General features: G+C 40.3%; 1 long non-coding RNA gene across 2 annotated transcripts in view; it reads right to left on the bottom strand.

Moving 5' to 3' along the window:
• The window catches only part of LOC145723121 (uncharacterized), a 167080-nt gene extending 150292 nt beyond the window's left edge, over positions 1-16788 (bottom strand). The window contains exons 1-2 of one of the 2 annotated variants that reach the window (XR_014147977.1): positions 16558-16788; positions 13178-13244 (exon numbers count right to left, since the gene is read on the bottom strand). This is a non-coding gene — a long non-coding RNA (uncharacterized LOC145723121). Of the gene's footprint in view, positions 1-13177; positions 14158-16557 lie in introns of those variants that run through there. The other variant, XR_014147976.1, reaches the window with a different exon arrangement.
• Positions 16789-18823: the final 2035 nt, after the last annotated feature.

The following is an 18823-nucleotide window of genomic DNA, read 5'->3' as shown; positions in this document are numbered from 1 at the left end:
CCTAAGGGGTTAAAATGGAAAGCAGGAACATTTTCAGTACTCATTGTGTTGTGTCCTGCTCAAGTCAAAAAGAATTGCTTGTGAAGGCACAAAATGTCACCATTTTTGCACTTCCCCTGACCCCAGCATCTAAAAATACAAAATGCTGGAATTTCTAGAGCAGGTGACTTTAAAAAACAAAAAACTTAAAGAGGGCTAATTGGTTAAGGTCTAAATGCAGTCCATAGAAGACAGAAATAGGGTGGGTGTCTCTCCCAGTGACCCAGCCTGCATAAAACTGGGCACACAATTCATTTTGAAACACTTTTTGTCTCTGCACTTTTAGTTTAAAGAGAAGCATTCCGTTTTCAGCATAATGGATAACGGTGTCATCTTGACTACCTTCTGTCTACAAGTGGGGTTAATTTTAGTCTGATCCTTATTTTGAGCACATGGAACATTTTTATATTACTCATCAACCTTTGCTAGAAGCCCAAGACAGCCCTTAAGTCTTGGAGAAAGAATCTTCTGTTTGAAGAGATTTTCCCAGCACATGTTAAAGCTGGAGAGGGTGGTTGTGGATTTAGAAAAGGTTGCACCTGTTTTTGTATGTACCATTACTGCTAACTTGGGCTTGGCTTTCAGTTTAACTTTTCTTTTCCCTTTGATATGTACTCTACTTCTTAGTTTAAATACACATTTCCAAAACACTTCCTTTGGGTTCTAGTGTGAAGGAAATTGATCACTCTCCATCTGTATGTTTTTAATTGACTTCCTCCTTCCTGGCTAGGAAATTAGCTTTCAGTCCTCTCTTATTTGATCTGTTAAACAGTGTATGTGACACCTTCCCAGACAACAAGATTTAATGAATCCTATATGCTGCAGACTTCACCTGGCAGAGGCTCCACAATCCCACATAACTTTTAAAGGTACAACAATCAAGCTCACAACTGAATTCTTGCTGCAGAGCATACTGACCGGCATCGTTGTCCATAATATATCAAAAAAGCCAGCTATTGTCTCATTTCTTCCTGCTCGTTGCAAGACGCTCTTTAAAAATCAATTGCCGGGGCGCCTGGGTGGCTCAGTTGGTTGGGCGACTGCCTTCGGCTCAGGTCATGATCCCAGAGTCCCTGGATCGAGTCCCGCATCAGGCTCCCGGCTCGGCGGGGAGCCTGCTTCTCCCTCTAACCCTCCCCCCTCTCATGTACTCTCTCTCTCTCATTCTCGCTCTCAAATAAATAAATAAATCTTTAAAAAAAAAAAATCAATTGCCTTCTCCCTGTGCAGAGTTGCTAAAAGTGGGTATCTGATCCCTGAACTCTAAAAGTATTTCTTTATTTCTAGTCTCCTAGCGGTTGTTTTTATTCCCATTAAAATTGAAATCTAACGTTTGAACTGAGAAGGATCAATAACGTCTGAGAACAGCTATGCCCAACGATTTCACAGTCCATTGCAAGAGGTTGTTGTTGTTCGGACTGGTTGTTTGCCAAACTGCCACCTGGGCAACCAGGTCGGTGACCAAACAGGTGATAATGTTCTCACAGTGCCACAGGAAACACACCCTGCTCTCATATTGCCACACTGCCATGCCTTGACTTTAAGCGCTTTATAGATTTTCCTGTTGTTCATGTGATTAGAGTCCACTGGTGAGATAAATAAGCTCTAGAATTCCCGATCGCAGCCTCCTAAGGTGGAGTTTACTTCTCTGAAGAAAACCCTCCTCCAAATCCCGGAATAGACTATAGTTGTGACCTCCAGGGAATTCTGCTGCCTACAACAGCCTATTTTCCTAGGAAGGAGATTTCCTAGATTCTTTTTGTAAATATTCTTCACCAGGGGGAAATTCTGTGACTCTGACCTCCTGGACTCTTCCATCCTGTTGTCTCAACCAATCACAGAAATATATCATATTATCAAATATACCTTCTTTCTCTCTCTTACACACACACACCCTGTGTGCACATCTACTCTGACCTCCCCCAAAGACAGAATTTTTCATGGAAATAAAATTTTTCTTAGTAATTGATTTTCCTGGGATGAACTAAATTAATTTGCATCCTCTTCCTCAAAGGCTGTTTCCTTCTTTTCCTTTTCTTTCTCTTGCCAGAGTTCTGTCCTATTAATTTTAAAGACACAAAAGCGTTTACTTTTACTTTCCTAGCTTCTTTTATCATAATTTCATTGTTGTTTTTTATCTTCCACATCATGCATTTGGTTTGGTTTTTAAATAGGTCTTTTAATATCTTGGAAATAAAGGGTCAGTTGGGGAACAGGAACAGGGGAAATGGAGCTTTGTCGTGTTTGTAAAAGAAAAGATGAAGCCAAATGAAAATTGAGAGATCTGTTACTTTAGTCCACCCGTAATTTTCCCCTGACCAAGTGTAATACTTCAAACTTTCTCCCTGGTTCTAATGGAACTGACAAACTGCAGGTGCCACAGTTTAGATTTAACAATGAAAAAAGTCCATTTCTTTTCTCGTCCCACAGCAAAGACATCACAAAAGATAAAGTTATCATGAGCTAATTACAGTCCTTGAAAATTACCTTTGTGCTTTGCAAATATGCATTTTCTCCTTTGCTGGTGATGAAGAAGTTGGCAGTTTAAATAAAAAACACTATTTAAAGTAACAGAGTACAGTTATATAACCTTTTCACATAAATCACACAATAACTCTTTGTGCTTTGAAAAAAAAAAAAAAAGAACTGCAGTGCTTGTTAAGAAGATTTATTTATATAATAATCTATGCAAAGGGCTTTTTTTTTCTTTTATAAAAGTGGGATGTTCTTTTTTTAACCTCTGGAAGTTACAGACTAGAGGGCAGGAATATCCTCCAATCACCGCATTTAATGGCACACACCCCAGCTACTAAAGACTCCAGCTTAAGTAGTGTTTTGGCATTACCGCACGTCTTTATTTCTAAGCACACGGAAAACTAAGGAATAGTCTGTGCCTACTAAATAAATAAAAATATAGAGCCACAGTCCAATCCACTAGAAGGATTCCTTTGCATTTGCAAATCACACCAAAACCTGGGATCCTTTTTCTCAGTTCTTCAGGAATACGACTTCGGGTATGTTCGATGAGTGAAGGGCCAGTGAAATCCATGGAATCATTCATGTCCAGAGTTTCTGCACTGATTCTCTATAATTCTTCCATCAGATTCTTGTTCCCCCTCTCATCTTCCTACCTATGCCTCATTTGCTCCCCTTAAAATTATTTGCTGATTTAAACCGAGGAGCAGTCATCTTTCGTTATTTATAACATTGTCCCTACCATTTGAAAATATCCCCCATATACAATGTCCTGACATCAAGTTAATCTTAGGTCACTGACCAGTCCACCCTGAAGGACCAGGGCCATACGTATAAACTGCTAAATGCGAATCTTGGCTCAAACTGACCCACTTAATCCTCAGACCAGAGGATCACTCCCAAGAAGAGTTATCTTTCCTTGGAGATAAACCTAGTGGAGGCATTTTATTGGTCAAATATATCTATCCTAACTCTTTCTGAACAGTGGGGCTTCTGAAGACAGGGAAACCCACAAGGGCTTTCTTGTGTGTTCTTATCTTTCATTGAGATGCTGACCTAACTTTTAAAAGCTATCTCCATGGAAAATTCTGGGCTTTACTCCAAAACCAACCAGTAGGAGGTGGCTCTCTTAATCAGTGGCTGTGTTCAGTCTTTATATAAACAGGTTAAGCCAGCTGCCAGAGCCTCTGCGATGAATTCCAGCTCACATTACCCATAGCTGGAAAGATGGGCCTAAACCAAAGCTATGTTATGAAAGCAGAGAACTCTACCTCTCCCAGGTTATAGCAAAAGACCTAGTTGTCATCTAGGGGGACTAGCGTCATCAGCAATCTTGATTTTGTTCCTTAAGAAAATGACTAAACTCTGACACATGCTCATCCCCAGAAGGGGTAAGATCTTACCAACCTGCCAATTGGAAGGAAAGGCTGAAAAGGAAAAGAGGAAATTTGATCCTTCTGGTTGACACATCATTGTAGAGCTATGCATTCTTCTGGCATAGCGGGAAAATAATAAAAGTAGAGATGATTCTTTGGTTGTATATGGAATGGAGTGATTGTTAGGGTAGAATTTGATTAACTGGAAAGACATCCTCCCACCACCTGACCCAGAAAGGGCTCTCATTGCCCTGGATGGAATTCAGAGTGTCAGTGTGTAGAATCAACAGGCATGACTAAACACCAAAAAGACACTGCTAACAAAATCTGTGACTTTCCTAAGACGTCCACTCCTCTCCTTCAACCCTGAGGATGTTCCTCAAAGGCATGAGTTTCCCCAAAGTGGCAACAAGCCACGTGGAATAAACTAAAAACCTGGAATAATAAAACAGGCTTCTGAGCTATCCTTACAGACGTGAGCCAAAAACAATCAAGGCAGAAAAGATGATCCATCATGAACCTTGGTTAGGGTTAATCATTACACCAGAAGCATTAAAAGAAACAAAACAAACAAACAAAGGAATACCTTCCCGCGCAGTGTGTTCTTATAATGGACTAGTAAAGAATATTCCGCTTACATTAATCATTATAATGGTAATAATTAGAAATTCTGGACCTTGCTTCTGAAAAAATGGCATTCCCAGAGAAAGGATTTTACCATGCTATCACCTTGATTTAAAATCTCTGAATTAAGGCCACTGGTTTATAGGTCAAGCCATATTTGAATGGCTTAGAATAACTTTTCTCTCTTTTGCTACCAGAATTGAATGCAAAGTGTGTAAAGCCCTTAGGTTGATCTTATTTTCAAACACATGCAAGAACTACTGCAATTCCAGTAGGATTCCTCTGTTTTTTATTTTGACAGCATAACACTACACCCATGGGAGCTGAGCTTTTCAGGTGTTAAAGAGGATTTGTTATAAGAAAATGATTATAATAGGATTTAATGTAATTGAAAGTCAAGGTACAGTAGCCATAGTGTATCAGTGGGTGTCAAAACTTGCAGTGAGGGTGGAGTGCCTTATGCAAAGTAAACAACAAAAGTGGAGAGAGAAGAAAATATTCTCTGCACAACAGGATCTACAAGGTTGGCCAACCTGATAAGCCTGCCCCACCGCAGTGGATAGCAAATTCACAGGTGCTAAAGCCCTTCCCTGGCGAGAGGGGCCATGAAGAGCTCCTACATTCCCACCCCACAAGAATGTCTTGAAAACAAGTTATATAATAACCTGAATTCCTGTCTAGAACTAGGCAATAACAATAGGCCCTCTGAGGCTCAAGGAGGGAAAGGCCCATCCCCGAGTCACTGCCCTGGCACTTCTAGTCCCAGACCCTAGTGTCACTCTGCATCTTGTCACACCTTTGCTAGGTTTGCTGATACAGGTGGGCATGAGCACTCGTGCCCAGACACATACACCAGGCAAGAACTGGCTGGCTTTCTGAGGTTCTGCTCCTTTTCTTGACAATGTCATTCTCTTTCCAATAGCGATGGGTTTATCAAACATTAGAACACTTTTCCATGGACATAGGTCCATGAAGAATGCACATATCCTCACCACTCAGACATCCTAAAATAATCGCAAGCCCTCATGATTAGAACTGGGTGGTAGCAAACAGAAGTAGGAAAGGAATAACTGTTAGTCCTCCTCTCTATCATTCTAGGACATTTTTCTTCCCCCACATTTGCTTTCTGGCCATTACAGGATGTCATGAGGCAACTTGGTCATAATTTCTATCAATAGCTATATTTTGGTTGGCTTTTCATTGCCATCTATAATTCTGTACATGGGCGGAAGCAGGACCTGAAGTGTAAGGCCATATTCATCTTAGACAAACAGCTAGGGAACATTCTTTCTAATCATTACTGCTAGTTCTTCACAGCTGTGGCATCCCATAATAGACTCTGGAGAAGAGAGACATTAGTGCAGTCAAGACCAGGAACTTTCTATCATTGCTATCAGCATTAATGTATATATTGTATTTCTCATGCATGAAAGTGATTTACAAAGTGACACATGACAGCAAATGGTACACATGGACTTGAGTCTTGTGTTTTGAGGTGGTCTTTCTTCACACCAAATGCATTTCTATCTGCATTCCCAGTCAACAGAAATTTAAGCATCCTATATTATGTTTTAAATCTGAAGGTTTTTTCCTTCTAATTGTTGTTGCCTCCAAATCATACAGAGTCATTTTAAAAGATTCATATCACACATAAGGAATTTTTTCTCCTCCCTTCTGCCTAGGTTCTTCATATTTTTAAATTTATCACCAGCATTTGCTGTCTTTTCTCCTCTGTAGGGTTTCACTTCTATTTCTATGCTAGCCAATGCTCTAGACACACCAAAAATAAAGGATAATAGTGAAAAATAATCTAAAATGTGAGTAAATGTAAACATCATTAGTCAGCAAGCATTGGATAACATATATATATGCATAAGTTTATGCATTTGTTTGGCATTTTGAAAATGTTTTTATACTTACATCTGAATATGTTTTCAGTGATTTGGGAATTAATATTTTACCCTACATTGTGATGTCATTCTAAGAACAATGTATTCAAGGGAACTATAAAGCCTCTGTATTTAGAACTACTTGCCGCCCAGACTGATGACAGAATACCACATGAAAGCAAAGTCGTTGTTACCTCTACAAAGCAGGTAATCAACTAATTACATGTTTTGATTCAAATATCCCTCTCTTTTAGAATTTTCATTTATTCTGAAGGGTTAGAGTAAACTGTGTAGTGACAATCTCAGTAAGTCATAAATGTTAAGTTATGCCACCAGCAAAACCAATTTGTAGGACCCGACACAGAAATTCAAATATTTATTATACTTTCTCAATCGACTTTCCTGTTGTTTGTTACATCTCCTCCATTTGAACACATTTCTTTCATTCCAAGCCTGCTTTCCCGTGCCCCTTCTAGGATTATTCCACTTTAAACACAAACGTGACTTCCACGTCAGAATCCTTAATAAAGAAGTTCTGTCATAAACCATTTGTTCCTTTGATCACCATTCTGTGTTCTTTCATGCTTCATAAACTTTAACCTCAGTTAATTTTGTTTTGTTCCTTTTGCACATTCTCAGTGCTAAGAACTCTTACCTGCCCGTCAAATATCCTCCTCCTCCTTCACCCTCTCCAGCAAAGCTCCCTCTTCTGACAAATGTATGTGGTCAAATCACAAATCAACTTCAGTTTATTTGTTGTTTGCATTTTAGAATAATTCCTATGCAGAATTATAGTATGGATTTTAGTCTCCAAGTTTAAAAATGAGCATGCAAATGATGTTACATTTGTGAAGATCTAGTATCATAACAATTTCATAAATATTCAAGATATCCTCCTTTAGGTCACAAGTAGAATTGCTGTCCTTTACCCTGTGAATTTAGGCATAACCATGTGGCTTGTATTAGCCAGTGAAGTGATTAAGAGACAAGGTGTAATGCCTTTTTCTCTCCTCCAGTGATATTGGGAGCCATGAGTCTAGCAGGTGCTCCCAGCAGCCTGGATCCCTTGGTGATTTTGATGAGCAGAGCCCCCACCAACTTGCACTGACTTGTAGCACGAGTAAATCTTTGGGATTATTTGTTGCCACAGCATAGCCTATATCATCCTGACTAATATAGAGATAGATTTGTCCTTTCCCTTAGTGTCACTGCAGACCTCACCTTCATAATAATAATGTTGTGTATTTCAAAGCTTTAAAGGATGTTTATCACTTATTTTCAAGGTTTTCTCTTTAGGTTACCATTTTCAAGTCTCCAGTGGAAAGCCCAAGACATAGAAAGGAAAATGATTCCATCATTTCTAAAAGCAATCATTTCCAAAAGTAATCATTTCTGAAGGGAGAATTAGAACAGATCTGATGTCTAGCCAGTGCTCTCTTCTCTGAACCAGAAATTACAAAGAAATCCAGGTTACAATCCAGTTAGAGGGATAGTCATAGAGGCAGAGACTATTAAAGCTGGAAGAACTTCAGAGCCCCCCTGATCCAGACACCTTGCTTTAAGAAGAAGATCCTGAGGCCCAGTGGGTTTAAATGAGTGTCTTGGCTAAGATCACACACCACCTAGGTAGAGGTTGGGGAGTACAAAAACTCAGACCCATTTGACATTGTTTTTCTTTGATAACATATGTACCCTGAATGAAAGGAAACTTCTTGAGGATTCTGAGAACATGTATGCCGAGTCTCAGTTAGCAGATTAACATAATCTTGGAATGTATCTTTCAGATCTGAGTTATTGTTATAAAAAATAGTTTTGCTTGGAAAATGGATAACCATGTGCAGAAGAACAAAACTGGACTCCACTCTTACACCACTACAAAAATTAACTTGAAATGGATTAAGGCTTAATTGTAAGACCCGCAACCATAGAATTCCTAGAAGAAAATATAGGGAAAAACTCTTTGACATAGGTCTTAGCAATGGTTCTTTTCGATATAAGAGCATAAGCAATAAGGGCAAAAATAAAGAAATGAGACTACATCAAACTAAAAATCACCACAAAAGAAATCATCAACAAAATGAAAAAGCAGCCTCCAGAATGGGAGAAAATATTTGCAAACCATATATCTCATAAGAGGTTAGCATCCAAAATACATAAAGATCCTATACAACTCAAGAGCAAAAACAAACAAACAATCTCATTAAAAAATAGGCAGAGGATCTGAATAGACGTTTTTCTGAAGTACACATAATAAAATGCAAATCAAAAGCACAATGAGTTATACCTCACACCTATGAGAATGGCTGTCATCAAAAATGACAAGAGACAACAAGTGTTGGTGAAGATGTGGAGACAAAGGAAGCCTATGCACTGTTGATGGGAAAGTAAATTGGTGCCGCCACCATGGAAAAAAGTATGGTGGTTCCAAAAACTTAAAAATAGAGCTACCATATGATCCAGCAATCTCACCTCTGTGTATACATCCAAAGGAAATGAAAAGAGGAGATAACTGCATCCCCATGTTTACTGAAGCATTATTCACAATAGCCAAGATATGGAAACAATCTAAATGTCCATCAATGGATGAATGGATAAAGAAGATGTAGTAATATATATATTCAATGGAATATTATGCTATGAGAAAAAAGGAAATCCTGCCATTTGCAACAACATAGAATGAAACTTGAGGACACTATGCTAAGTGAAATAAGCCAGGCAGAGAAAGAAATACTGCACGGTATGACTGATATGTGGAATCTAAAAAAGCCAAACTTGTATAAACAGTATAATGGTGGTTTCCAGAGCCTGCAGAGTAGGTAGAAGAAGTGGGGGAGACGTCGATCATTGAGTGCAAACTTCCAGCTAGAAGATGAGTAAGTTTTGGAGAGCTAATGCACACCATTGTGATTACAGATGATAGGACTGTACTATACACTTTAAAAGTTGCTAAGAGAGTAGATCTTAAGTGTTTTCACCCCAAAAAAAGAATGGTAATTATGTGACGTGATAGAGGTGTTAGCTGACACTACCGTGGTAATCATACTGCAATATCTTGGTGTATCAAATCAACGTGATATACACCTAAAAGTTACAGGATGTTCTATGTCAATTGTATCTCAGTAAAGTCGGGAAAAATAAGTATTGCCTTTATAACTAGCAAAATGACTATTAAAATGTACTATAGAAACAAAACTTTTAAAAAACAGAATTCTTCTGGAACACTCAATCCTTGAGAATCCTTGGATTCCAATTGGGTAATGCTGCATTAGACTCACTCAACAGTGTTGTCAGATTCCCTCATTTTTATGTCTATAACACCCAGCCCAGTGCCAGGACAGAGTAAGTGTTAATGTGTATTTGTGGAATAGATGCTTCTCCTTGTAATACCCACTTCAATTCTCTTTTCAGCATTTCATGCCGAAGTTAGTAACCAGTGGATGGTGACTCTGTTAACTCATCATCTGGATGACAGAGGTAATGTGCGGGCACTGTATCAGCCTAAATGATTTCTTGGTACACGCCCATAGGAGACACTAAGAAAAAGGAGAGAAAAAAGGCTCTAGCATATTTTTTAACAGATTAGAGGAAAAGTTGAGTGTCTTCAGTGAGTATAAATACCGCCTCTCAGCACACACACACTCCAATTCCATCTCCACTAATTCTGGAAATTAAGTTATCATATAGGAGACATATTCTCATCCCCCAGTACAGTTAGTCACTACCCAAGATGGAACTCCCTGTCTCAAGGCGAGGGAATAGATACTTTGTGTCAGATATAGTATATGGATTGGTTCGATCATTGACTATATTTCCACTTACGGAGAAAGAAAAGTTTACAAAGCTAGAAGTGAGTAATTTGCCCAGGCTCCTTAGCTAGAATATAAGAAAGGAGGACTTTGAACACAAATCTGAGAGCAGAGAGAATGACAGAATTGTCCCACTGAACCAGGTTGCTTCTCACTGCAAAGCAGCCTCCTTTTATGCCCCCTCAGATTGCAGCTCTTTGGGGGAACTGTCACATGACTACAATCCCTACCAAGAAGACTTAGTCCCTGAAGATGCTCATTTGCACTTCACTTTCATTACTAGGTCAACAGTAAAAGGACAGCATAGATGAGAATGACTATCGCTAATCTTAAAACATCAGCAAACCAGAAACTCACTCCTCTGGCCCTCATCATGTAATTCTTGTGTGGGTGAAGTCAAACTCAGTAGTTAGCCTCATGAGAGGGCAGACTTTGGCTGTTCTGGAACTATTTAAAGGTTACTTTCTGGTTTCTGTGGTGAAGTACCTTGAAGTCCTGCTTTCAAGTAGAAGTGGGTAAGAGTTGAATTGGCACAAAAAAATCAAGAGAGGTTATAGGTCCCCAGATCCACCTTTGTCAGGTAGAAGGGAAGCTGGACCCTCAGTTTCCAAAATTCCTTATCATTCACCCTGCACCAGTCCCAGGAGAACTTCCAACACTCTAAAAAATGGACAGTGTGAATCAGGAGTGGGGGTGGGGTGAGCAGGTTCCCCTATACTCAGTGTTTTTAACATCCCTTCTTGAGGCTACCTTTCTTTTTGTCAACACAGATTGGAAGGGATTGGGGTCCCAGGGTGGGCAGAATCATTAGAAGTTATAAGTCATTTAAGTACACCAACCAGAGAAAATTGATATTAAAAATGGAAGTTTTCCAAGCTGAAAGTTTAAATTTTTAAAAAATAAGCTGTATAAAGAAAACAAGCCATGTTGTTTGCCCTGTTATTATTAAAGGGAAGATGAAATAATACTCTGGGCTCAAAACCGCTCCAGCAGACATAATATTTTTGCTCTTTCTATTGTTTGATCTGCACTACAGTAAGGAAGCACTTCACGGGCACACTCTGCTCAAACAATCTTATTTTCCTAACACTTCCTTCTGATGGATTTCTGCACAACAAAGTTATCGAGACATTTTAACAGAGGCTGCCTTGCATGCGGTGAGATGGAGAGACCCTTAAGGAAAGGAGAATGACCAGGAAGCGAATAGATTTAGGCTGGAAGGAAGCAAAAGTAAAAAAAAAAAAAAAAACCTAGGAAGAGATTCAGAAGCCCTGGGTCTGAAGTAGCCCATCAAGAGCTAACCCAGGAGGGCAGGAACTCAGTGAGGGAGGTTGGGAACAATCACAGTCACAACGTGGTCTTGTCCTTCCCACCTGCCAGGCTTTCTGTTAACCTAGGTTCTTCCAGCACATCATGCTTCATCTCATGATAACCTATGAATAGGTACTATTATGATTCCTATTTCGTATATCAGGAAACTGAGGCCTAGAAGCAATATATGTTTGCTTGTGCTCAAACAGTAAGTAGAAAGGAGGAACTTACCCTGGTTTGTCCAAACAATTATTTATGTGCTCATTTGATAACCCTAATATAACAGAAAATTCATCAGACCCTCAGGTTCAGGGATGAAAGTAAGGAGTCCATAAATAGTTTGAAATTGCACAGGAAGCATTATGCGTACATTCTGGGGGCGGGGAAAGTGTCTACTGGACGTACAGAGTGTTCAGGGGCTGGTTCCCTCATCTTCTGCTGGGCTGTCTGATCTTGAGATGGCAGTTCATACCTCTGAATATACATTTTAGATTTCTAAGATCTCTTCCATCTTTAAAATACAATGGCTCTGTTATCTCAAGTGTCCTAAGGAATAGCCAGGAAGTATAGCAAACCGTCCTTCTGCCTTTCATGACCCCTCCCCACCCTACCTGCACCCCCCAAATTCACACAGCCACCCCCTACTAGATCACCTGTTTTTAACACTCCCACAACCAGACAAAATGTATCCCATTGCCATGTGCATTCTTCATAGCCTTTCCAAACTCTGGTTATATGATGCATGGAGTATGAGTCAGGCTAGGGGGAAAAGGGGCCTCTTTTTAAAGTTTATATGTAACTGTGAGAGCATTCAAGCATGTCCTGGCATGCCAGCCCTGCTTTAAAAAAAAAAAAAAAAACTGTTAACAACAACGTTTTCCTGGTCAAAAGTGGTTCAGGGACATCAGAACCTGAGAGTGGTCTGTGTAATGGGGAAGGGGGTGCATGCTCAGGGGGTTTGGGGGTAACGTAGCCCATAACCATTTCTCCACCTTAAATTTCTGCTACCAAAAGTTTCTCCAGCTTCGTTCCCCTCTGAAGTCGAAAGCTCCAGTTTAAATTCCTTACTTGGAAGGTCATTCATTCTCTCATAGCCAAAAAGCCTGTTTGCTTTTGTCTTCCCACTTGCTTTCAAATGAAAATATCAGACCACAGACCATCTTGCTTTCCCAATGCAAAAATTAATTACATCGTGTCCAGAAGTGAAGGATGTTGGAAGTTATCAATGTATTTGTTGAGAACACTCTGCATTCCGATACCTTTTACACGAATGCAGCGATGCCTGTTTTGGGCCTGACCCGATCAGTATTTCTGGATGGTGGGGGGCAAAAACCAGGGACACCTATCATCCACTTCAGTCCCTCACTGTGTTCATTCAAAAGCACATTGTCAAGTACATTTTTATTATCGTAGAGTGTATTTATTTATTTTCCAGTGTTTGTCGACATGTCCTAGAAGCTTTTAGAATAGGACTTCTTAACCTGCCAGTTCCAACCATTTATGTCGATCAACCATTATTTCTACTGCCTGGCAATTCTAACAGACCTTGAAATTAACACTGTGTTTCTGCGCGTCGCACGCACATGCTTGCTGACAGTGGCATGACAAGTATATCAGCTGGACAACAGACTCCAAGTCATATGTGGCCGGTACGTACCTCTGCCATGCTGGGAAGGGCTCCAGCCCCGGGCCTGGGGGGTCACGGGTGTTCGCTAGCTGTTGCCCTGGAAAGAAGAAATAAAGGTCCAATTGTTTGGGGGCAGCGCTCGGCAGATGTGGGGCAACAGTGAGAGCTGAAGCACTTCTAGGTAGTTTTTCAGAAGTGGATTTAGAGAGCATTTTTCCACCAGTTAAGGCACAGTCCGGACACATAATCTCTCCCCAGTTAGGGTGAGGCAGGAAATGACTAGGCATGAACCCATGATTATCCAAGATTCTCTGTGAACCTACTTAGAGCCCATCCAGACACGGAGGGCACACTTGGGGTCCAAGGCTTTGGGGAGGGAGTGACAGGTTGACTCCCCAGCAGAAAATAAGAACAGAAATATCAGAACACAGAGTGACAGACTGAAAATTTTAAAACGTGGTCCTTCACCTCAGAAGCTCTCAGACACCCTGCCTTGGGCACATTAGGGAGGTGTACTCCCTACAGGCATGGAGGTGACTAGGACGGAATGTTACAAAGTATCACAGAAGTCAGTGTAGTTAGAGGAACTGAACTTGGTGACAACAGGGCAGGGGCTGACTTTGGGAGCAAATGGACCTGGTTTGAGTTTGAGATCTATCCTTTGAACTTGACCTCTAGTTCAGGCTTTAACTCCCCATGCAAGGTCTCACATACTCCCCTCTTCCACAGTCCCTCATTAAGTGCCCCCCTGGGCCTGTTTTTCTTTGTGGTCCAGGCATGAATTCTTTCTTAAATTCTCCTAACAATCCGCATGTATGTGTTATTATCTCTGTTTGCCTCATGCCACATTTCCATGTAAACATGCAATCAATCTGCTTCACTGGATTCCAAGCATGATGGGGGCAGGCATGATCTGTGGCTCAATCGGTTAAGCCTCTGCCTTTAGCTCAAGTCATGATCCCGGGGTCCTGGGATCAAACCCCACATCAGGCTCCCTGCTCAGTGGGGAGTCTGCTTCTCCCTCTCCATCTCCCTCTGTGTATCCACACTTGTGCTCTCTCTCTCTCTCTCTCTCAAATAAATTAATAAATCTTTTTAAAAAAATAGTGCTCAACAAACAGATGTTCTCTACATATTTCTATTTTTCTGTAAAATGCAGATGAGAATGGAACTCGCTTCAAGCGTTACACCTATTAAGTGATGTCGTGCATGGGAAGACCTCAGAATAATGCCTGGAACATAGCAAACACTCAATAAAGTTTAGCAGACATTAATATTCAGAACATCAGTTCATTTCCTCGGAGCCTGTCCTCAAATTAAGGAATTAGGTGAATCACCTGAACTGTGTGCACATTGTGTGTGTACATTTTTCTGGGAAGAGGATCTTTGATATTCCTCAGACTCTCAAATGGGGACTATTACTCCAGCCTCCAAAAGAAATTTTGAGTCATTGCCATAGAGACTGATAGCAAATATTAGGCTATATTCTTTACCTAAGAGTCTAGGGAACACAATTTCTAATACTCACTCAGACTAACTTGCTTTAATGCTCAATTAAATCTCAGAGTGCTGAACTAAGAACCAGGACACAGGGGCTCTCATCTGAGTCCTTTCACGTTGTTAGCTCTGTGATCTTGGTTAACCTTATTTTGTAAATATTTTTGCCCTGATCATGCAGAGATAATGCAAGTAGGAAAAACTTTAAAAGAAAAAAAAAACTAAAGATAAGAAAATAGAGAACTACATGAAAAATATAGGGTCTGCAAGTCAGAAGATCTCTTACTCAGAACATCCTGTTTCCTAATCTGTAAAATAAGTGAGTTAAATTAGATGACATTTAAGATTTCTTCTAACTGCTCTCCATAATCCAAAGATTTGAAATATAAATAGTCCCTGTTCTGGGGATTTGTTTTTTATTTGCGTTTTCACTGTACTAATTTACACTCTTGCCCACATCAAGGACACTATTTTTATTGACCCATTTGCAAAACTGGGGTAGGGGTGGGAAAGTAAGAGGCATGTTCTGCTCTTTGCTGATTTCAATTTCATATATTTAACAGTGTGTTGGGCTTCTTAGACTTGAGCTAAGTAAGGATAGTAAGAGGAACGCAAGAGTTGATGAAGCCAAAAGCACTAAAACTCGAGCTCAAAATATCTACCCATAAGGCCCAGCAGACTACAAATGGCAGATGAACTGAACTGCTCTGTGTCATGGGAAATTCTGTGTCCTCCTTCCCCACCCCCAGTGAATCTATCTGTTTTACACACTGAGGTATCAATGTCTTTTACTGCACAGAAGATCCATCTCAGGAAATGTGAGTTGGGAAGAGAAGGAAAAAGAGCCAAGTTGAGGGTATTAACTTTCAATAATAGGATACCTGAAAAAGTTTCACAAAAGAGGGGTCAAAGGCTCTGAATACTAGGAGACAGAATATGACCCTGCAGGTCCACTGGAAGGGAAAGGAAAGGAAGGGAAGGGAAGGGAAGGCATATGGAGCTAGAACTCTGCAACATGGACTAGGTTTCTGGAAAACCACCTCTGTCAATCAGTCCTGGAGAGTCCAAAGGACTGAAAACGTAAGCTTCACTCTGGCTAACTTGGGCTTTCCAGAGAGAATCCAGACTAATGAATCTAGTCACCTCCAGATCACTCTCTGGAGCTCTGCTCTTTGTTTGCTCCTCCAGCTCCTTCTTCAAAGTCCATTATTTGGAGGCACATAGATAAACTTAATATCGTCTCAACTAATGACACACCCAAACTTCTCAGCCATGAAGACAATTTTCTATATTCTTCTCTGATATGATTCCTATACCATTTCTTTGCTGATGGCCCAATTTTTCAGTTAGGAAAATTCTACTCTGGAAGACAGTTGAGCCTCGAGTGCAATGAAATCACATTGCCTATAACTCACACGGTCTCACTGACCTGATTTCTATAAATAGATAAATTCGTCAAGGAAAAACACAGGATTGAAATCTAAAAGCGAACTCAGGAAATTATTCGTTTCAGACTTTTGCCTCAGGTCAAATTAAAATTTCAATCATCCCTAAAACCATGTCTATATTTTTTAATAGAGATTCCTTGATAACTTCTAATATATGATCAATTTTTCTGTCACTAGAGTTCTTTTTTATGAATGCAGTAGAATAGATGAGAACTGGATAAATCTTCTAGACTGTAGTGGATGTCATTTTACAAAAAAAATGGATGACTTTCCTGAGGTAGCATACATTCATTCATTCATCCATTTATTCATTCATTCAACGTTCACTCATAAAATATTTATCAAATGCCTACTTTATCTAGTCACACTTCTAGATGCAGAGACACAGCAGTATATTAATTTGCTAGGGCTGCTATAACAAAATACCACAAACCAGGTAGCCTAAACAATAAAAATGTGTCTCACAGTTCTGGAGACCAGAAGTCAAAGATCAAGATGTCGGTGGGGTTGGTTCCTTCTGAGAGTTGTGTTCCATGCCTTTCTTGTAGCTTCTGGTAGATTGCTGGTGATCTTTGGCATTCCTTGGTTTGTAGAAGCATCGCCCAGACCTCTGCCTTCATCTTCACATGACATTCTCCCTGTATGCACGTCTCTGTGTCCAAATTCCCCCTGTAATAAGGGGATGCTATGATGCTGGATTAAGGCTCACCTTCAGTTTGACCTCATCCTAATTAATTACATCTGCAACAACCCCAATTCCAAATAAGACCACATTCTGAAGTACCAGAGGTGAGAACCTCAACACATAAATTTTGAGGAGATGAAATTCAATCTGTAACAAGCAAGAACAAAATAAAATCTCTGCAACCAGGGAGCTAACATTCAAATGACAGGAGACATTGTGGGGTGTGTAGGGTGTGTGTGTGTGTGTGTGTATGTGTGTGTATCATCAGGCAATGAAAATGCTAGGAAGTCATAGAGCAGGGGAGGGGTACCGTGCAGTGATGGAGTTTAAGGGGTAGCTACTTCAGATAGATGTCTCTCTGATGAAGTGCCTGTTGAGCAGACCTAACTAAAGTGAGAGGCTGAGCCAGGGGAAAATCCAGGAGGGAGCACAGTCCAAGCAAGAGTCACAGGTGAATACACACGCTAGGGACCAGACCTCTTGCTGTTGCCTCTCACGCAAAATGACCCAGGGAGTGTTAATTACGTCAGGAACGATGTATGCCGGTATTTATTTCACCACTCGCCCTTAGTCTTTTCCTCCCCCTTTTGGAGATTCATCTCAATAGAGTTATTGAGTATCTATTATACTCCAGGCATCACTTGGAGCTAGGTGGAAATCAAACTGGGAATCCTCCTTGCCCTCCTGGAGCACGTTTAGGAACAATCACTTAATGTTCGATTGGATGAGCCATAAGTCATTATAATTTTTATGTGGCTCTAAGAGCAAGAAAGACTATGCAGCCCCTGAGGGAACTCTTCCCATGATAGAGCATTAAAACTTCACCACAAGGCTCATCTCACTAGGAGCAGCTCACTTGTTAGAACTGCCCTTTATGTGGAGCCAAAATCTGACTTTCTGACACTTAATACCTGTTAGACCTAGACCAACACAGAAGAAATATTATTCTTCCTCTTCCACATGATCATTCTCAAAAGTTTGCCGCAAATTGGAAGTTCTATTCATTTCCTCATCCCCTTCCATCAGCACATGTAACCCACAGGCTCTGCAGTATTACCTGCCTCTAGGTACTCTCTACTTAGCCCAAGTTTTTGATAAAGACTGGGTCCAGGAAATATGGGTCCCATGTATGTTTTGAATGGGTCCATGTTCCGTGGGAGTACTGCTTGGCATGATACAGACATGCTTCCGTACATCCAGGCTGGGATTAAATTAGCATTGTGAGTAATCATAAGGAATTGTTGACTTACATCGAACATTCAACCTAAAACATACTTTTTACTTCAGCGTTAGACTTTACATTCATCACCTTCATATTTCATCTTAATGGTTTTGATCTGGCACTTGCATGTCTTGATATTATTTCTAATCATGACTCCATATCTGTTGCAGTATGATAGAAAACAGAAGTCCCCAGATTATTCACCATATGACTCTGATTGAGTCATTTGATTTCCCTGAACCTCAATTCTGCTCACTGTAAAGAAAAATGGGGGGTAGGCGTGGGGAGAGGGGTGTGGGAACTAGTAATAAGTCTTCTTAAAGCATGAGAATCAAGTGTGACAAGCTAGGGGAAAGTATTCCGTAAAATGGGACACACTATGCAAATATTAAATAATAGCAGTGGTAAGACTGGCTTTTCTCCTTAGTTTTGAATCGTTGATTCAAAAGTTAAGCAGATCAAGGCCAAAATATCAATCGATGTGCTCTGGGTTTGTTTTCAACCTGTTGTGACTCTGCCTAAAGGTATTATGACCCAACCTGTGTAGCTTTAGCTTACCTTAGCCTCAAGATCTCATGAGCCCACTGTGTGTCAACTACAATATGGTGTAATTGTTACCATCAACAGCTTTGAGACACTCACTAGTAATGTGACTTTGAGTAAATGACTTGCTCTTACTGAGCCTCTGTTTCTTATCTGTAAACAAGGGAGATAAACTACCTACCTACCTGCTAGAGTTATTGTGGGAGTAAATGAAATAAGGCAAATAGGGCCTAGCAAATAGGAAGTGTTCAACAAGTCATTCTATTTTTATATTATTGTGA

This window comes from Leptonychotes weddellii, chromosome 8 (genome assembly GCF_054177405.1).
Source record: "Leptonychotes weddellii isolate Sample4059 chromosome 8, ASM5417740v2, whole genome shotgun sequence".
NCBI classification, from domain to species: domain Eukaryota; kingdom Metazoa; phylum Chordata; class Mammalia; order Carnivora; family Phocidae; genus Leptonychotes; species Leptonychotes weddellii.
This window is presented reverse-complemented; position numbering and strand designations above follow the sequence as displayed.